This window comes from Manihot esculenta, chromosome 1 (genome assembly GCF_001659605.2).
Source record: "Manihot esculenta cultivar AM560-2 chromosome 1, M.esculenta_v8, whole genome shotgun sequence".
Classification (NCBI taxonomy): Eukaryota; Viridiplantae; Streptophyta; class Magnoliopsida; order Malpighiales; family Euphorbiaceae; genus Manihot; species Manihot esculenta.
The window spans coordinates 6,294,160-6,309,061 of NC_035161.2; positions in this window are offsets into that span (position 1 = coordinate 6,294,160).

Sequence of the window (14,902 nt, forward strand, 5' to 3'; positions counted from 1 at the left end):
TGTCTGTAGGAATAAAAGAGATCTTCTCATCATTAGAGTTCTCGTCATTAGAGTTTTCATCCTCATCACACCCATTGAGATTCACATGGCCAATCATGGCAAAAACCATACCAAAAACACCTGCTCAGAAAGGACCACAATTCTCATTCTCCAGCTTTACCGCCCCACTGAACTGAATCAACCACCCATGTTGCTTAACCCTTTGCCAAGCTCGATAGGAACTATGTCTTGAACCACCCTATCTGACCAAGAGCTGCATAACATGGCCCTCTAACTCTAAAACACTGCTCACTGGCTAGGCCAGATGTTGCAACAGAGGGGACTCAGTACTCCATTGAGCATACCACCAGTAATTGAAGGAATGAGCCCCAACCCACATTAAATCACCAAACCCCTCAGCAAAGCAGTGGGAGAATGAGTGATGGAGATAGAGAAGCCAACATAAGGAATGAGCCACTAGCTTGAGCAAGAGGTCGAGTAGTAAGGAAGCTTATCGAGAATGGCGAGGCTGAAAGTTACTCTTTTGAGCCAGTAGAAAGGTCAGAGAGTGAAGAGTTAGAGAAAAACTACCGCCTGGAGAAAAAGCTAAGGAGAGAAGAGGCAGATGTAGATAAAAAACTAGAGAGGCTGAAAGAGAAACTATTAGCACAGCTAGGGTCATGAGACAACAGCAACCCCCTGCTACCAACTTCATCCCCATTTGTGAGATGGGTACAACAAAAAATCATCCCCAAGAAATCCATGATGTTGACAATGGCCGCGTATGATGGCACAGGGACCCCCTGGAACACGTCTTGAACTATAAGAAGTTTATAGAGCTGCAGACCCACTCAAATGCCCTGATGTGCAAGGTTTTTCCTACCACCCTTACTGGACTGGCCCGAGTGTGGTTCAACATCTTGGAAGCAGGAAGTATTAAGAGCTTCATGGACCTGGTCAGCGTGTTCATCAGCAGGTTTATTGCTGAAGTCCCGGCTGAAAAGAAAACAAGCTATTTAGAGATGGTCCAGCAGAGGAGGAATGAGTCCCTAAAGGAGTATGTGCCCAGGTTCAACTCAGAGGCTTTGCAAATACCAGAGTTCGATGAGGCAAGAGCCGTGGAAGCCATACAAAAGGGCACCACCTCCCTAGAGTTCTTTGGATCGCTGTGCAGGAAGCCGCCAATTGGCAGAGTTAATGAAAAGAGCGAAAAAGTATATAAGATAGGATGAGGCCTTAACACTAGCAGATTCGCCAAGGAAGCAAGAGACAGGGGGAAGACTGGGGAGGATAAGCGACCAGACATATAGGAAAGGAGGCAGGATTGGGGGCCTGAGGCGTTGAGCAGACACCAGTGGGAGAGGAAGGAGCAGAGACCCTATCAACTCTAGATTCTCGAGATGATCACTCCTATGAATGTATCTAGAGCCGAGGTGCTCGTGGTAGTCCAAGACAAGGACTTTATACAATGGCTCAAGCCGATGAAGGCAGATGCAAATAGGAGGGACCCGAATAAGTACTGCTAGTATCACCGGACTCATGGCCATGATACAAATGATTGTTACCGATTAATAAATGAGATAGAGAGGCTCATTAAGAGGGGACACCTTAGAAATTTTATGAAAAAGCCGGAGGGCCAGAGACCATAGCAGAATGTAGTAGGGGAAAGGCCCAGGAGACAGATAGGGGTACTGGTGAATGACAGCTCTAGTGGGACAATCAACATGATCGTAGGAGGGACTAAAGGTCGTATGAGCCAGAGGGGGAAGAAAAGAAGCAGGAATAGGGAGGGAAGTAGCGCTGAAGTAATGCAGATTGTGGAGCATTCCCCAATGACCATCTCTTTCTGTATGGAAGATGTTCAGGGGGTGCAGATAGGGGTGAGCAGTATTCGGTTTAAACCGAAAAAACCGACCGAACCAAACCGATTTGAAATTTTGGTTCGGTTTTTTTTTTGGTTCGGTTCGGTTTGAAATTTTTGAAAAATCGGTGATTTCGGTTCGGTTCGGTTTTAAACGTAAAAATTTCGCTTAGACCGAACCGAACCGAAATAACCTATACTACGTCGTTTCAATAGTTCCCTTCCTATTTCCCTTCCCTTCCCTTCCCCGCCCCTGCTCTACCCTAAATCTAAAACAACTTTCTGTCTCTCCGTGCGTGCCGCCAGTGCTCCATCTCTCATCTCTGTGCTCACCTCCAACCCTAACGCCCTCCTCAAAGTGCCTCGCCTCTAAGCTCCATCCACTTCCGGCGGCGGTTCCACCATTCACTGTCCAGCCTCCAGTCTGTTTCTGAGTAAAGCCACCAGCCACGCATGCATCTCGCCGTGAGATTCTCTCGCCTGTGCCTCCACTCTCCTCTCGACTGGACTGATTCACCATCGTCGATTGACTGGACTGATTCACCATCATCGATTAACTTTCAACTCGTCGCTCTTCACCGATCTTTAGTCTCTCTTTCCACGCAATCATCGGCGTCGGCCGTCGCTCTCTATCGGCTCTCCACGCATCGTCGGGCAGTCGGTAATTTAGTCATGCTTATTCCACAGCCCTCAGTCCTCTCCGAGTCTCTGTGTCGCACTTCTAGCCTTGAGCCTTTCACAGTCCGTGGACCAGACTCCGGGACCAAGAGTGCCTCTCGCGCCTCCAGCCCTCGGTTGTGTCGTACATCGCTATCTGCGAGCGCCACCGTGTGCTGTTGAACTTGAGTCAACTGTAGAAGGTAAGTAAATATTTGTGATTTGCTGTTGATTGTTGAATTTGTGTACCCTTAATTGTTAAATTTGGGTACTCTTGATTGTGAATTTGTTTGCTGTTGATTGTTGAAGTTTTGTGCTCTTGATTGTTGGAAGTTTTGTGCTCTTGATTGTTGAAGTAAACCCATGGCCATGAACCGATCGAACCGACCGAACCGAACCGAACCGAACTAGATTGGTTCGATTCGGTTATCCCTCTTATTCGGTTCGGTTCGGTTTATGTAAAATACTGCATTTCGGTTTTCGGTTATATCGGTTCGATTCGGTTTTGAACCGAACCAACCGAATGCTCACCCCTAGGTGCAGATGCCTCGTGATGATGCCTTGGTCATAGAGCCCGTCATTCATAACTTCCGAGTTCAAAAGATTCTAATGGACGATGGCAGTAAGGTGAACCTACTGCCTTATCAGGTCTTCCAATAGATGAACATACCTAAAGAATAGCTGGTGAGGGACCAAGCTCTAATAAAAGGGATAGAGGGAACCCCAATGGCAGTAGAAAGGAAGGTAAAAGTGGCCCTCACCCTAGGGTAACCACCTCTATCCCGAATTCACTATGCAGTGTTCCTTGTGGTGACGCTACTCCTAAGCTATAACGCCATCTTGGGTAGGCCGGTGCTGTATTACTTTGAAGTAATAATTAGCATCCGGTACCTGACCATGAAGTTTTCGACGGAGGCGGGGGTGGGGGTATTCTGGGGAAGACAAGAGGAGGCCAGAGCCGTATAACTAGCCACAGTGGAGGAACCAAGCGCCCAGCTAGAAGAGATAAACCTTGAGGTTATAGAGGTCCAAGATGAAAAGAGAGAGGCCAGGACTAAACCTGTGGATAAGTTAGAGACCTTCCTATTGTTTGAGGAAGAAAGTGACAATGTCTTCAGCATCAACTCAAGTCTCGAAGAAGACCAAACAGAGGTTGCGATGGCTCTGATCAGGGGGCATGCCTCAAGCTTCGTCTGGAAGCCCTTAGATATGCCGGGGATTGATCCTAAAGTGATGACCCACAAACTGAATATCCTCCCTAGGGCCAAGCCGGTGAAGCAGAAGAAGGGAGTATTTGGGAAGGATAAACAACAAGCCACAAGAGAAGAGGTGCAGAAGTTAAAGGAGGTCGGATTTATTAGGGAAGTGATTTACCCACTGTGGTTAGCCAACCCTGTGTTAGTAAAAAAAAAAGCCAACAGAAAATATAGAATGTGTATAGACTTCACTGATGCAAATCAAGTCTACCCAAAAGATTGTTATCCCCTCCGAGATATTAATAAAATGGTCGATTTTTTAATTACTTATCGTCCTTAAATCCTATGTCCGGGTACTACCAGATCTCTATGGATAGGTCAGACGAAGAAAAGACCTCTTTCATAACTGAATATGGGACATATTGCTACAAAGCTATGCCTTTCGAGTTGAAAAATGGCGGGACAACATATCAGCAGTTGATGAATAAGATCTTTAAGAATCAGCTAGGGAAAAACGTGGAGGTTTACGTTGATGTCATGGTAGTTAAAAGCCAGACCTTCCAGCAACACTTGGCTGATCTGGAAGAGGTCTTTAAGGTATTGCAACAATACAGAATGAGGTTAAACCTAGTAAAGTGTGCCTATTCATCAGAGGGGAAAAATTTCTAGGCCACATGATTAGTAAGAAAGGCATAGAGCCAAACCCGGAGAAGGTAAAAGCCATACTAGCTATGCCTGAGCCAACTTGTGTAAGGGATGTACAGAGGCTTACAGGAAAATTGGTAGCACTCAACAGGTTCATGTCCAAATCAGCAAAGAGATGCCTACCTTTCTTCAAGAAGCCGAGGAAGGTCCCAAACTTTGAATGAACAGAGGATTATCAGTGTAATGACCCGAAAAATCGGACCGCTACCGGCGCTAGGATCCAGATCGGCTTAAAGCTGCCGGGACCCGTAGCAAGCCAAACATTCATCCTGTGAACCTGTTTAATCCCATACATGATCAACAACATACATAAAAATTTTGAACTTTTCTTTCCATTCAATCACCAAACTCAACCTGTGCATGCACTATTCATAAACATAAACATCAACCCACACTGGAGTCCTCAACAATGCTCCAATGGGGTAACATACATACATTAAGTTTGGTTTTCCATAATCATCATTAAATATTTGAGATCATGTACTAAAAAGGGATTAACAATCAGGAAGCCTTCAGAAACCTCAAGGAGTACCTCAGCTCCCCACATGTGCTTAGTAGCCCCTTGGTAGGAAAGGAACTATTAATTTACTTGGTTGCATCCGAGCAGGCAGTGAGTGCTGTGCTGGTGAGAGAAGAAGCAGGGAACCAAAAGCATATCTTCTATGTTAGTAAGATGCTCAGAGACTCCAAGGTCAGGTACATGAATATTGAGAAGCTAGCATTTGCTTTGTTGTTGACTGTGAGGAAGTTTAGAATGTATCTAGAAGGCCACCAGGGGGTGGTAATGATTGACCAACCCCTGAAGAAAATCTTACACAGGCCTGAGACTTCAAGACGAATGCTAGCCTAGTCTGTGGAAATCAGTCCGTACTCCCTTATCTACTGACCTTGGACGACCATCAAAGCTCAGGCCTTAGCTGACTTTGTAACTGAGTGCTCCTTTGGCTCGGACAACAAAGAGCAGAATGACACATTACTGAGTTCAGTAGAAGAAAAAGAGGGGGGATCAACAACCACATGAATTCAGATGGAACCTACTCATAGATAGGGCATCAAGTTCCACGTGTAGTGGGGTAGAAATTCTATTGAAAGGGCCAGATGAGTTCAGAGTGTGCTACGCTTTATGCTTTGGGTTCCTGGCATCTAACAACATGGCAGAATATGAAGTTCTCCTAAACGGGATGCATATAGCCTTGGGAGTAGGGGTAACCGACCTTAGAATAAACAACGATTCTCAACTTATTGTGAACCAAATAACAGGAGTATACCGAGCAAAGGATCCCATTATCCAGAAGTACATAGCCAGGGTACGAACTCTAAAAGCCGAGCTCGGTGGATAAGGGATCATTGTTCAGTATCAGAGAATACCCCAAGAAGAGAATGAAAAAGCAGATCTACTCAGTAAGTTATCTGTGGAGGAACTAGAAAAACTTCCAAATGAAGTGTATGTGCAGTAAATTGGCACCCCCACCTTTGGGAAGCCAACACCCGTCATACAAATCGATGAAGAACGAAGCTGGATGACCTCATACCTAAAGTACCTTGAAACGGAAAAATTGCTTGAGGATAAAGCAGAAGCCCAAAAAATTGCAACTAAGGCTGCCAATTATCAAGCAGTAAGTGGAACCCTCTATCAGAGAGGTAAATCCAGTTCATGGCTAAGATGTGTAGAATCAGAAGAAGCAACCATGGTGATCTAAGAGATACACTAGAAAGTATGTGGAGTTCATAAGGGGGCAACCACGCTGGCAAACAAGATCTTCCAGTAGGGATATTACTGGCCCATAGTCAAGAAAGAAGCTCGGGAGTTTGTCAAGAGATGTGATATCTGCCAGAGGTTCACCAATGCTATCAACAGCCCGGCTACACCATAGTCAAGCATATCGAGCCCATGACCATTCTCTCAATAGGGGATAGACATCCTGTGCCCATTTTCTAAGACTGTGGGGCAGAAGAGGTTTGTGATCATAGTCGTGGAGTACTTTTTCAAGTGGTCTGAGGCAAAAGCTGTACCTACCATCATAGCTCGGAAAGTAATAGACTTAGTATGGGGGAACATTATATGCCGATTTGGAATACCCAGAATGCTCATATCAGACAACAAAAAGCAGTTTGACTGCAACTTTTTTAAAGACTTCACAAGGAACATGGGCATATGGCACAAGTTCTCCTCAGTAGCTCACCCACAGACAAATGGTCCTACTGAAATGATAAACTGAGCTATCCTCCAAGGGCTAAAGAAGCAATTAGACGGTGCTAAGAAAAACTGGGCAGCTGAGCTACATAGTATCATGTGGGCCTTCTAGACTACATCTCGAACACCAACAGGGGAGACACTGTTCACGTTAGCATTTGGAACAAGGTTGTAGTCCCTATAGAGCTGCAAATTCCTACTCATCGAGTCAAATTCAGTGATGAGAGCACCAACGGTGAGAAGTTAAGAAGCAACTTGAATGCTCTCAAAGAAATCAGAGACGAGGCATAAATAAGAACAACCGCTTAACAACAGAAGGCAGCTCGGTACTACAACCAGAAAGTCCGTGAAAGGAACTTGAAGGTCGGGGACCTAGTTTTAAGGAGATTAGAAGCAACAGGAAAGAGAGCAGCTGTGGGGAAGCTAGTGCAAACATGGGAAGGCCCATTCAGAATCACCAAGGTAATCAAACCTGGGGTATATTGAATTGAAGACCTGTAAGGGAATTCAGAGCCTCACACCTGGAACATCCAATATTTAAAAAGGTATTTCCCATAAAAGTGTACAATGCTGCTGTTCTTGAAGATATGAATAAAATTGCCATCTTCCCCCCTCCAATTAGTATTCCTGAGCAAGTATCGAAGCCCTCAATGAGGTAGGTAATCGATCTCGAAACATGGCCACTGGTACCACAAAATGGGTTGAGGAGATGAAGACCGCAATGAGGTAGGTGACCGGTCTTGAAACATGATCGCCGGCACCACAAAACCGGTTAGGGAAATGAAGCCCTCAATGAGGTAGGTGACTAATCTCGGAACATGACCACCGGCACTACAAAACCGATTGAGGAGATAAAGATCCCAATGAGGTAGGTGATCGGTCTCGGAACATGACTACGAGCACCATAAAATCGATTGGGGAAATGAAGCCCTCAATGAGGTAGGTGACCGATCGTGGAACATGACCGCCGGCACCACAAAACCAATTGAGGAGATGAAGACCCAATGAGGTAGGTGATCGGTCTCAAAACATGATCGCCGGCACCACAAAATCGGTTGAAAAAATGAAGCCCTCAATGAGGTAGGGGACCAGCCTTGGAAATAAGACCGTCAGCACCATAAAATCGGTTGAGGAGATGAAGACCCCAATGAGGTGGGTGACCGATCTCGGAGTAAGATCATCTACACGACAAAACTGATTGGGGGATAAAGGCCTATAATGAAGGTCCAACAACAGTAAGGCTATAAGCCCAAGGAAAGACAAACTGAGAAATACGCTACCGACCTAAGAAAGGACCTCAACACTTATAAAACTCAACAAACAAATAAGAACTGGCTCCAACCTCACAAAAAGGCCCAGATCACAAGAACACAAGTGAAAAAAACCTGGGTCCGACCTCACCTAAGGGAATGGATCACATAAATAAGAATAGAAAGCTTGGCTCCGACCTCACAAAAGAGCTCGGATCATAAGAAAACAAGATGCCAATCTCATAAAACAGCCCGGTGTGTAGAGAAACTGGCCTAAGGCATGATGCCAACTTCATAGTAGAACTTGGCACATGAAAAATTAACCTAAGGCATTAGAATGCCAACTTCATTATAGAGTATTGCCCACTGAAAAGCTAATTTAAGGCTTACATAGCCAAAACACCACGCCGACTTCAAAAATAAGCTCAGTGCTCCTAAAGACCAAAGAAAAACAAAGTTAAGATAAAATCAAAATAAAAGCAAACCTTAACATTAAAATCCAGAAATAAGCACGCGAAGGACAGAACACGAATAAGGCAAAAATATGTAACTTAGAAGCAATATGAATTGAGATGAAGGGATGCATGAAAATTAAACCCATATGGCCAAAGGCTTCAAGAAAACAAAAAGCATTCAATAGACATGAAAAATAATACGATAAGTAAAACGCTCTACAAGCAAAGCAAGTTAACGAACTACCAACCCTGTGCAGTTCACATGCTGTATACATAAAAATAGCCTAAGTCTGGAAATACAAGTAAAGCAAGTTAATGAGCTGCCAGCTCATTGAAATTCACAAGCAATATACATGAAAACAGCCTAAGTGTAAACATGCAAGCAAATTCGATAAATAAGAGAGAAAATAACAAAAACTCAAAGTTTTATTAATTGTTGGAGTGAGTTACAAAGGCAGTAGGGGAAGGAGGAGCAGAACGAACTAAATCATTTACATGGTTATTTATAGTATTTTCTTCCAAGGTCCAGAAGGCAAGCGAGGAGCATTCTTGGGCAAAGGCTTGTCATCCTTTCTTAGCACACCTTCTCGCCATTCCATTTTAGGGACTCGCAGTCTGCCAACAGAGCGGAGGGGGCATCCCTAGCCGCTTTAAGGTCCTGGTTAAAGCCTGAGGCGAACATACGGAAGGCCTCTTTGTACACTTTTTCACTCAGCTCTGGAGAGGCCTTGTACTCCTCTAGTCATGCTTCGTAGGCCTACTGGATCTTACCTTTCAGCTCTACAGAGTCCTTATACTCTTGTAAACACTCCTCATAAGCCTGTTGGACCCTATCCTCTGCAGCCCGAGCATCACTCAATAACGCAACACAGTTCTCCTCCAGAGCAGAGACCTCTTGGTGGAGTTGTTGTTGCTGAAGGCGAGACTCCTCCGCCGCCAAAGCCATACCTTTCAGGTCCTCGATGTGTTTATTAAGCTCCTGCTAGAGAATAGCAGCACGAGCTAAGGCCTCATCACGCTAGGCACTGGCCTCATCACGTTGGCGGCAAGACTCCTCCAAAGAGGACATCTGTGCTAAGGCCTTATCTCGCTGAGACTCAGCTGCAGAAGCTCGTTGAAAAGCCCGAGCAACCTCTTCCTTTACCTCCCTTAATTGCTTAGTGAGGTCCTTGATCTGCCCTTAGAACTCAATGATATGTTTGTGGGCCTCATCAGTGGTAATGGTATTTTCATCCTAGTGCTTCTCGGCAATGCGTTGCTCCACCGAGCTTTGGAAGGACCGATTTCAGACATCAATCTCCATGAATACCCTAAAGGCCTGCCACTGATAAATAAAAACAAGGTTAAAAAAAAGTTAAAGAAATTGAAAATATCCTTGAGAGAGTAGATGACTTACCATGAAGAACATCTCCCTCAAGCTATCCCCGAGGTCATCTAAAGAGCAAGAGCTGAAAACTATCTGTTGCTTAGTAGAGTAGGCAAAGTGGCTGATAAGGGCCAAGAAATGAGGATCAGAGGCATCCGAGATCCCCCTGAACATCTTCTCACACAACAACTTGGCTATCGAGGCAGATGTGGACTTAGGGATCACCTTAGCAGCATTCAAAAATTCATTATCTAGGGCAGACGACAACTGCTCCACCGCCTTCTTCCCCTTGTCGGCTGAAGGGGGAGGGGTTATCCTTGTGGGCTCTATAATACGAGCCCGTTTAGCAGCCCTGCTCCCAGTAGAAGGCTCTAAGGTCTGCGCCCGCTTGCTAGTTGCCCCTCCAATCAATATAGTCCCCACAACCTGGAGAGTCAGGACGTCTAAAGGGACAACTTCAGTGCACTCCTATGGACTGCTCTCGATGGACTCGTTGAGTGCGATAGGCTCCTTGGAATTCTTTTTAGGGGTAGCCGAAGTTTTTGCTAGAGTCGATGCTTTGGCAGGAACAGACGTCCTCGAGGCTGCAGACCGAGAACCCCTTGCTGCAGGCACCAATGCCAAAGTAGGGGCAGGGGCAGTAGAACAGTTCGCAGTTGCTGGGTCCACCGCCTGAAAGACCTCTAGGGTTATGTCAGCCACCGTCTTGTTGGCCTTAAAGGCTGCTAGAGTCGCCTTCATGCTTTCTCGAGATAGGGTGAAGTTCTTTGGAAGCTTAATGGTGTCCATGGATATGGTAGAAGCTGAAAAGAAAATACCAATTCGGTTAAAACTCAAAGTAACAAGAGAAAAATACAGTAAGAAAGAGAAATAGAAAAATAGTAATACCAGCTTCTCGACAGTCCCGAAGGTTGGACATGAACATGCACTTCTCGACGTCATACTTTTTCCTTATAGAGGTTAGTCGAAGAAGGCAGACTTGGTCCAACAGGGTTAACCTGGGAAGTCATTGTAGCCCTGAGGGACTTCCCCCCAAAAGAGATCAATATCCCAGTTGATTCCTGAGCTCTCTTTTAGCTCAACTACCACAAAGGCCTCAGCCCATCCTTTTATCGAGTTCTTCTACCCGGTGAAGATGGACAACCTTGCCTGGGAACCAAAATAGTAGAACCCATGGTTGGATCTGATGAGGCGAAAGAAGGTACAAAATAACGCAACAGAAGGGGCAAAATCCCAGCACAGACAGACGGACACAAAGCAGCACATGTGAAATAGCCCAGCCCAAACTGGCCTAAATAACTTTTAGACCCACTTTTCACTTGACCCAAAATGATTAACCCAAGTTATTTAGTAGTTTCATGCTAGCTATTATGTTCAATTTGAAATTGTTGTATTCCGCCGATGTGGGACGTCGCCCACATCCAAGCAAGCAGCTGGATGTTACAACATGAATAGGATGAAATTAGGAGACAACATACGGGAAGTCACCCCAAAGTGATGGAAGATTTCGATGAAGAAATGGGTAAAAGAAAAGGTCAGTCTGAAATCGCGCTCCTTGATAAAGAAGATCAAGTTGCGCCCTTGCTGAGCATCTATTAAGCCCGCAAGAGGTGGATTGGGAAGAACAATATTTTCATTAAAAAGGGGAGCCTAATCCTATAAATGGTGGTATTAGCATATTCGCTGGAGAAGTAATTAGAAAGGGAAGAAGGGGTGATGGAAGATACCAAATCTACAACATCGAAGACTCTAACGGAAGTCATGAGAAGAGTAAGACGTACCTTAAATTAAGAAAACAAAAATTACAGAGAAGAAGGAGGGCAAAGTAGTAGAAGTAGCGCAAAAGATAGAACTATAAGTGAAATCAAAAGTATGAACTTGAAATGGGTAAAGGCGAAGAAAAGACGTTTGACAAAAGCACTCCTAGAGCCGCATAGTAATAATTGAAGCTTTGAGATCTACCCCATATTAATCATAGAATAAATCATGAGCGGATAAAGAAGCACTTTATGACTACTGGGCCTTGGATACTAGACTATGACTGAGCCCACATTGGAAGGTCAGGCCGTAACCCCATTAAAATCCAAAACACAAGTCTGTTCTTCAGTACGCAGCCCAGGCCTCGCTTGGACAGGCTAGACAGGACAGAGATTAGGCTCAAGCGAAGAAGGTCCAGCCCAATCGACTTGATGGATTCATGGGACAACAAACCTCTATACATCCGAAATTGTATCAACATGGTACGGGAAGAAATTAAATAACCGTCTGACGATGAAAAATGACACAGTACATCCATCCATACGGCCCCGTGTAATAATGACAGGATGCATAGGTATAGGACGGTAGTTATGCATCATTAGAGAATAAAAAAAAAAAGAATAAAAGAAGAAAGACACGAGCCAACCAGACCAAATTTACTAAAATATACCTTGAGTCTACCATCTATTCAATATCAAGATATCACACCTAATAAAGTTAGGTAAGTTATAATTGTATAAAATTCTAAGACCCACATCCTTTACATAACTCAAGTTTCTATAGTTGGCTTACATGGAATTGAAATCCACAAACTGTGGCCACCAAGTTTGGCATAAAATTTATTTTTATTTTCAACAATTTGCCTTCTGTCCTCAAAATGCAATCATTCTCTCTTTTCAGTTTCTATAATTGCACACAACAGAACTCCTTTGGAATTATGGATATCTTGACTTTGCCCTTTGTTTATATGATTTTTGTTTGAATTTTAACACCTAGTTGAAACATATTGAAGTGATCAACAAGAATTCATGTTTTGTAAGTGGATTGAATTAATATCTAGAATAGAATGGTTGAAATTATTTTGCTTTATATTTTTATTTTTATTTCAAATTCAATTATATTAATTGATGCTGCTTCAATGCAAATAACAAGAAACATGAGTGGTTTAATTGGTAAAATTTTCTTTACTTGAATCAATAAAAAATCAAAAATAAATTTAGAAAAAAGATCAAATAGATCACATAGAATTTTAATTTTGTGATTAAATCCTAATAGAACAAGGAATTTTATTATTTAAATAAATAATTTATCAAATAATTTAATTTATTTTTTAAATACATATATAATTTTTACTTATTAATTATATTTATTTCATGGTTAAAATAAATAAAAAAATTAAAAAGTAATAAAAAGAAGATAAGAATGTTACTTTTATATAACACATATGATATAGAAATATATAGGCTTAACAACAAAGGGGTAAAGTGATTTTTTCAGATTGAAACAACAGCAACCGGTTGCGAATAATAATTTTTCTAAATACAGTAGTTCATGGGATCTATCAATTGAATAACAGCAGATTAATGGTACGGAGCATTATTCTTCCTCATCTCTAATTCAAACACCTCTTAATTTCAATCTAGAAAATTGGAAAATGGTTGATACTCATTTTTTAGAAATTATTTTATTTAAAATTATATGATATTTTTAAATTTTATTTTTATTTTTATTAAATACACGGATGACCAATATTCAGTTTAAATTAAAAAAATCGAGCGAATCGAATTAATTTGAAAATTCAGTTATTTCAATTTGATTTTTAATTTTAAAAATTTCAATTATTTCAGTTCGATTTGATTTTAATAAATAAAAAAAAATTAAATCGAACCGATTAGTGATAATAGTATATTATTTTTAATAATATAGATATTAGATCATATTAACATTAAAATATTTCAATTAAATTTTAAAATACTAAAATTAAAGTGTAAAAAATAAAAAAAATTATTAAAAATTCAAATCGAATTGAATCAAACCGGTTCAGTTCGATTCAGTTTCTGATAAAAATCAGTTCGATTTGATTTTTATAAATACTATAATTTTAATTTTTAATTTATTCAGTTCGATTCGATTTTAAACTGAACCGACCGAATGATTACTTATTTTTATTAAAAAGTCTCCAAAGTTTTCAAGCCTTAGCTTCCAGGTCGCGTTGGATGCAAAAAATAACAGAGGTGCAGTTGTTGTGAGTATCAGGTAGGGGTGAGCATTCGGTCAGTTCAGTTCAAAATCGAATCAAACCGAATAAACCGAAAACTGAAATTTTAGTGTTTATGAAAATCGAACCGAACCGATTTTGGTCAGAAACCGAATCGAACCGAACCGGTCTGATTCGGTTCGATTCGGTTCGGTTTGATTGGTTTCGATTTTTAATAATTTTTTTATTTTTTACACTTTATTTTTAATATTTAAAATTTAATTAAAATATTTTAATTTTAGTATGATTTAATTTCTCTATATTATTGAAAAAACATATTATTATCACTAATCGGTTCGGTTCGGTTTTTTCGATTTTTTTCTGATTAAAATCGAACCGAACCGAAATAACTAAAATTTTTGAAATTAAAAACCGAATCGAATCGAACCAAAATGTATAAAAAATCGAACTAAATTTTCAAATCGATTCGATTCAGTTGATTTTTTTGATTTGAACCGAATACTGCTCACCCATGATATATCAGGCTTAGAACGTCAAGTACCTTACATTTCTGATCCTTTGTTCCTGCAAGGCCTGTCTTGTTGTCATGGAGTTGATCGTCAATATCCCCAGCAGCTGCATGATGCAGCTAACATAAATCACCAAACTGGCCATCTCCTACTTTGCTTTCTTGCTTTGAATCTGTTTTAATTGAATCTCTCTACTTCAAAATACATCTTATAAAAGGAGAATTGCCCAAATTTTATATTAAACATAGTTATCTTATACCAATTGATGTAACAACACCGAGTGAAGATGAAGTATTTTTCTTTGTTTAGATAAGTCAAGTATATGCTCCATTAGCTATCAGAACTTCTAATTTCTTTTGCTCATCATTATGCAATTGCATAGATAGTGATGTTTTGTTTCTTTTGAAGTAGACTATTGTTTAATTGACCCTAAAATTAACGTTTTTGCACTGTAAAATCAAGTCGAGCTAAGGATATATATGATATTATAAGAATAAATTAATATCTTATTTAATTATAGTAAATTGACTAAAGAAGTAAAATTTTTCTAAAAAAATTTTTTTTATTTAATTTATAGTACCAAATTAACTTGGGAGATTTACAATTTAGTTTTTGGGTATTGGGAGATTTACAATTTAGTTTCTGGGTATTGCCATTATTAATAAGTCAGTTTCTGTATTTTTAAAAACCTATTAAAACGTACTTATATTTTATTTTCATCAACAAAATAGTCATTCTATCCTATTTTCTGTTA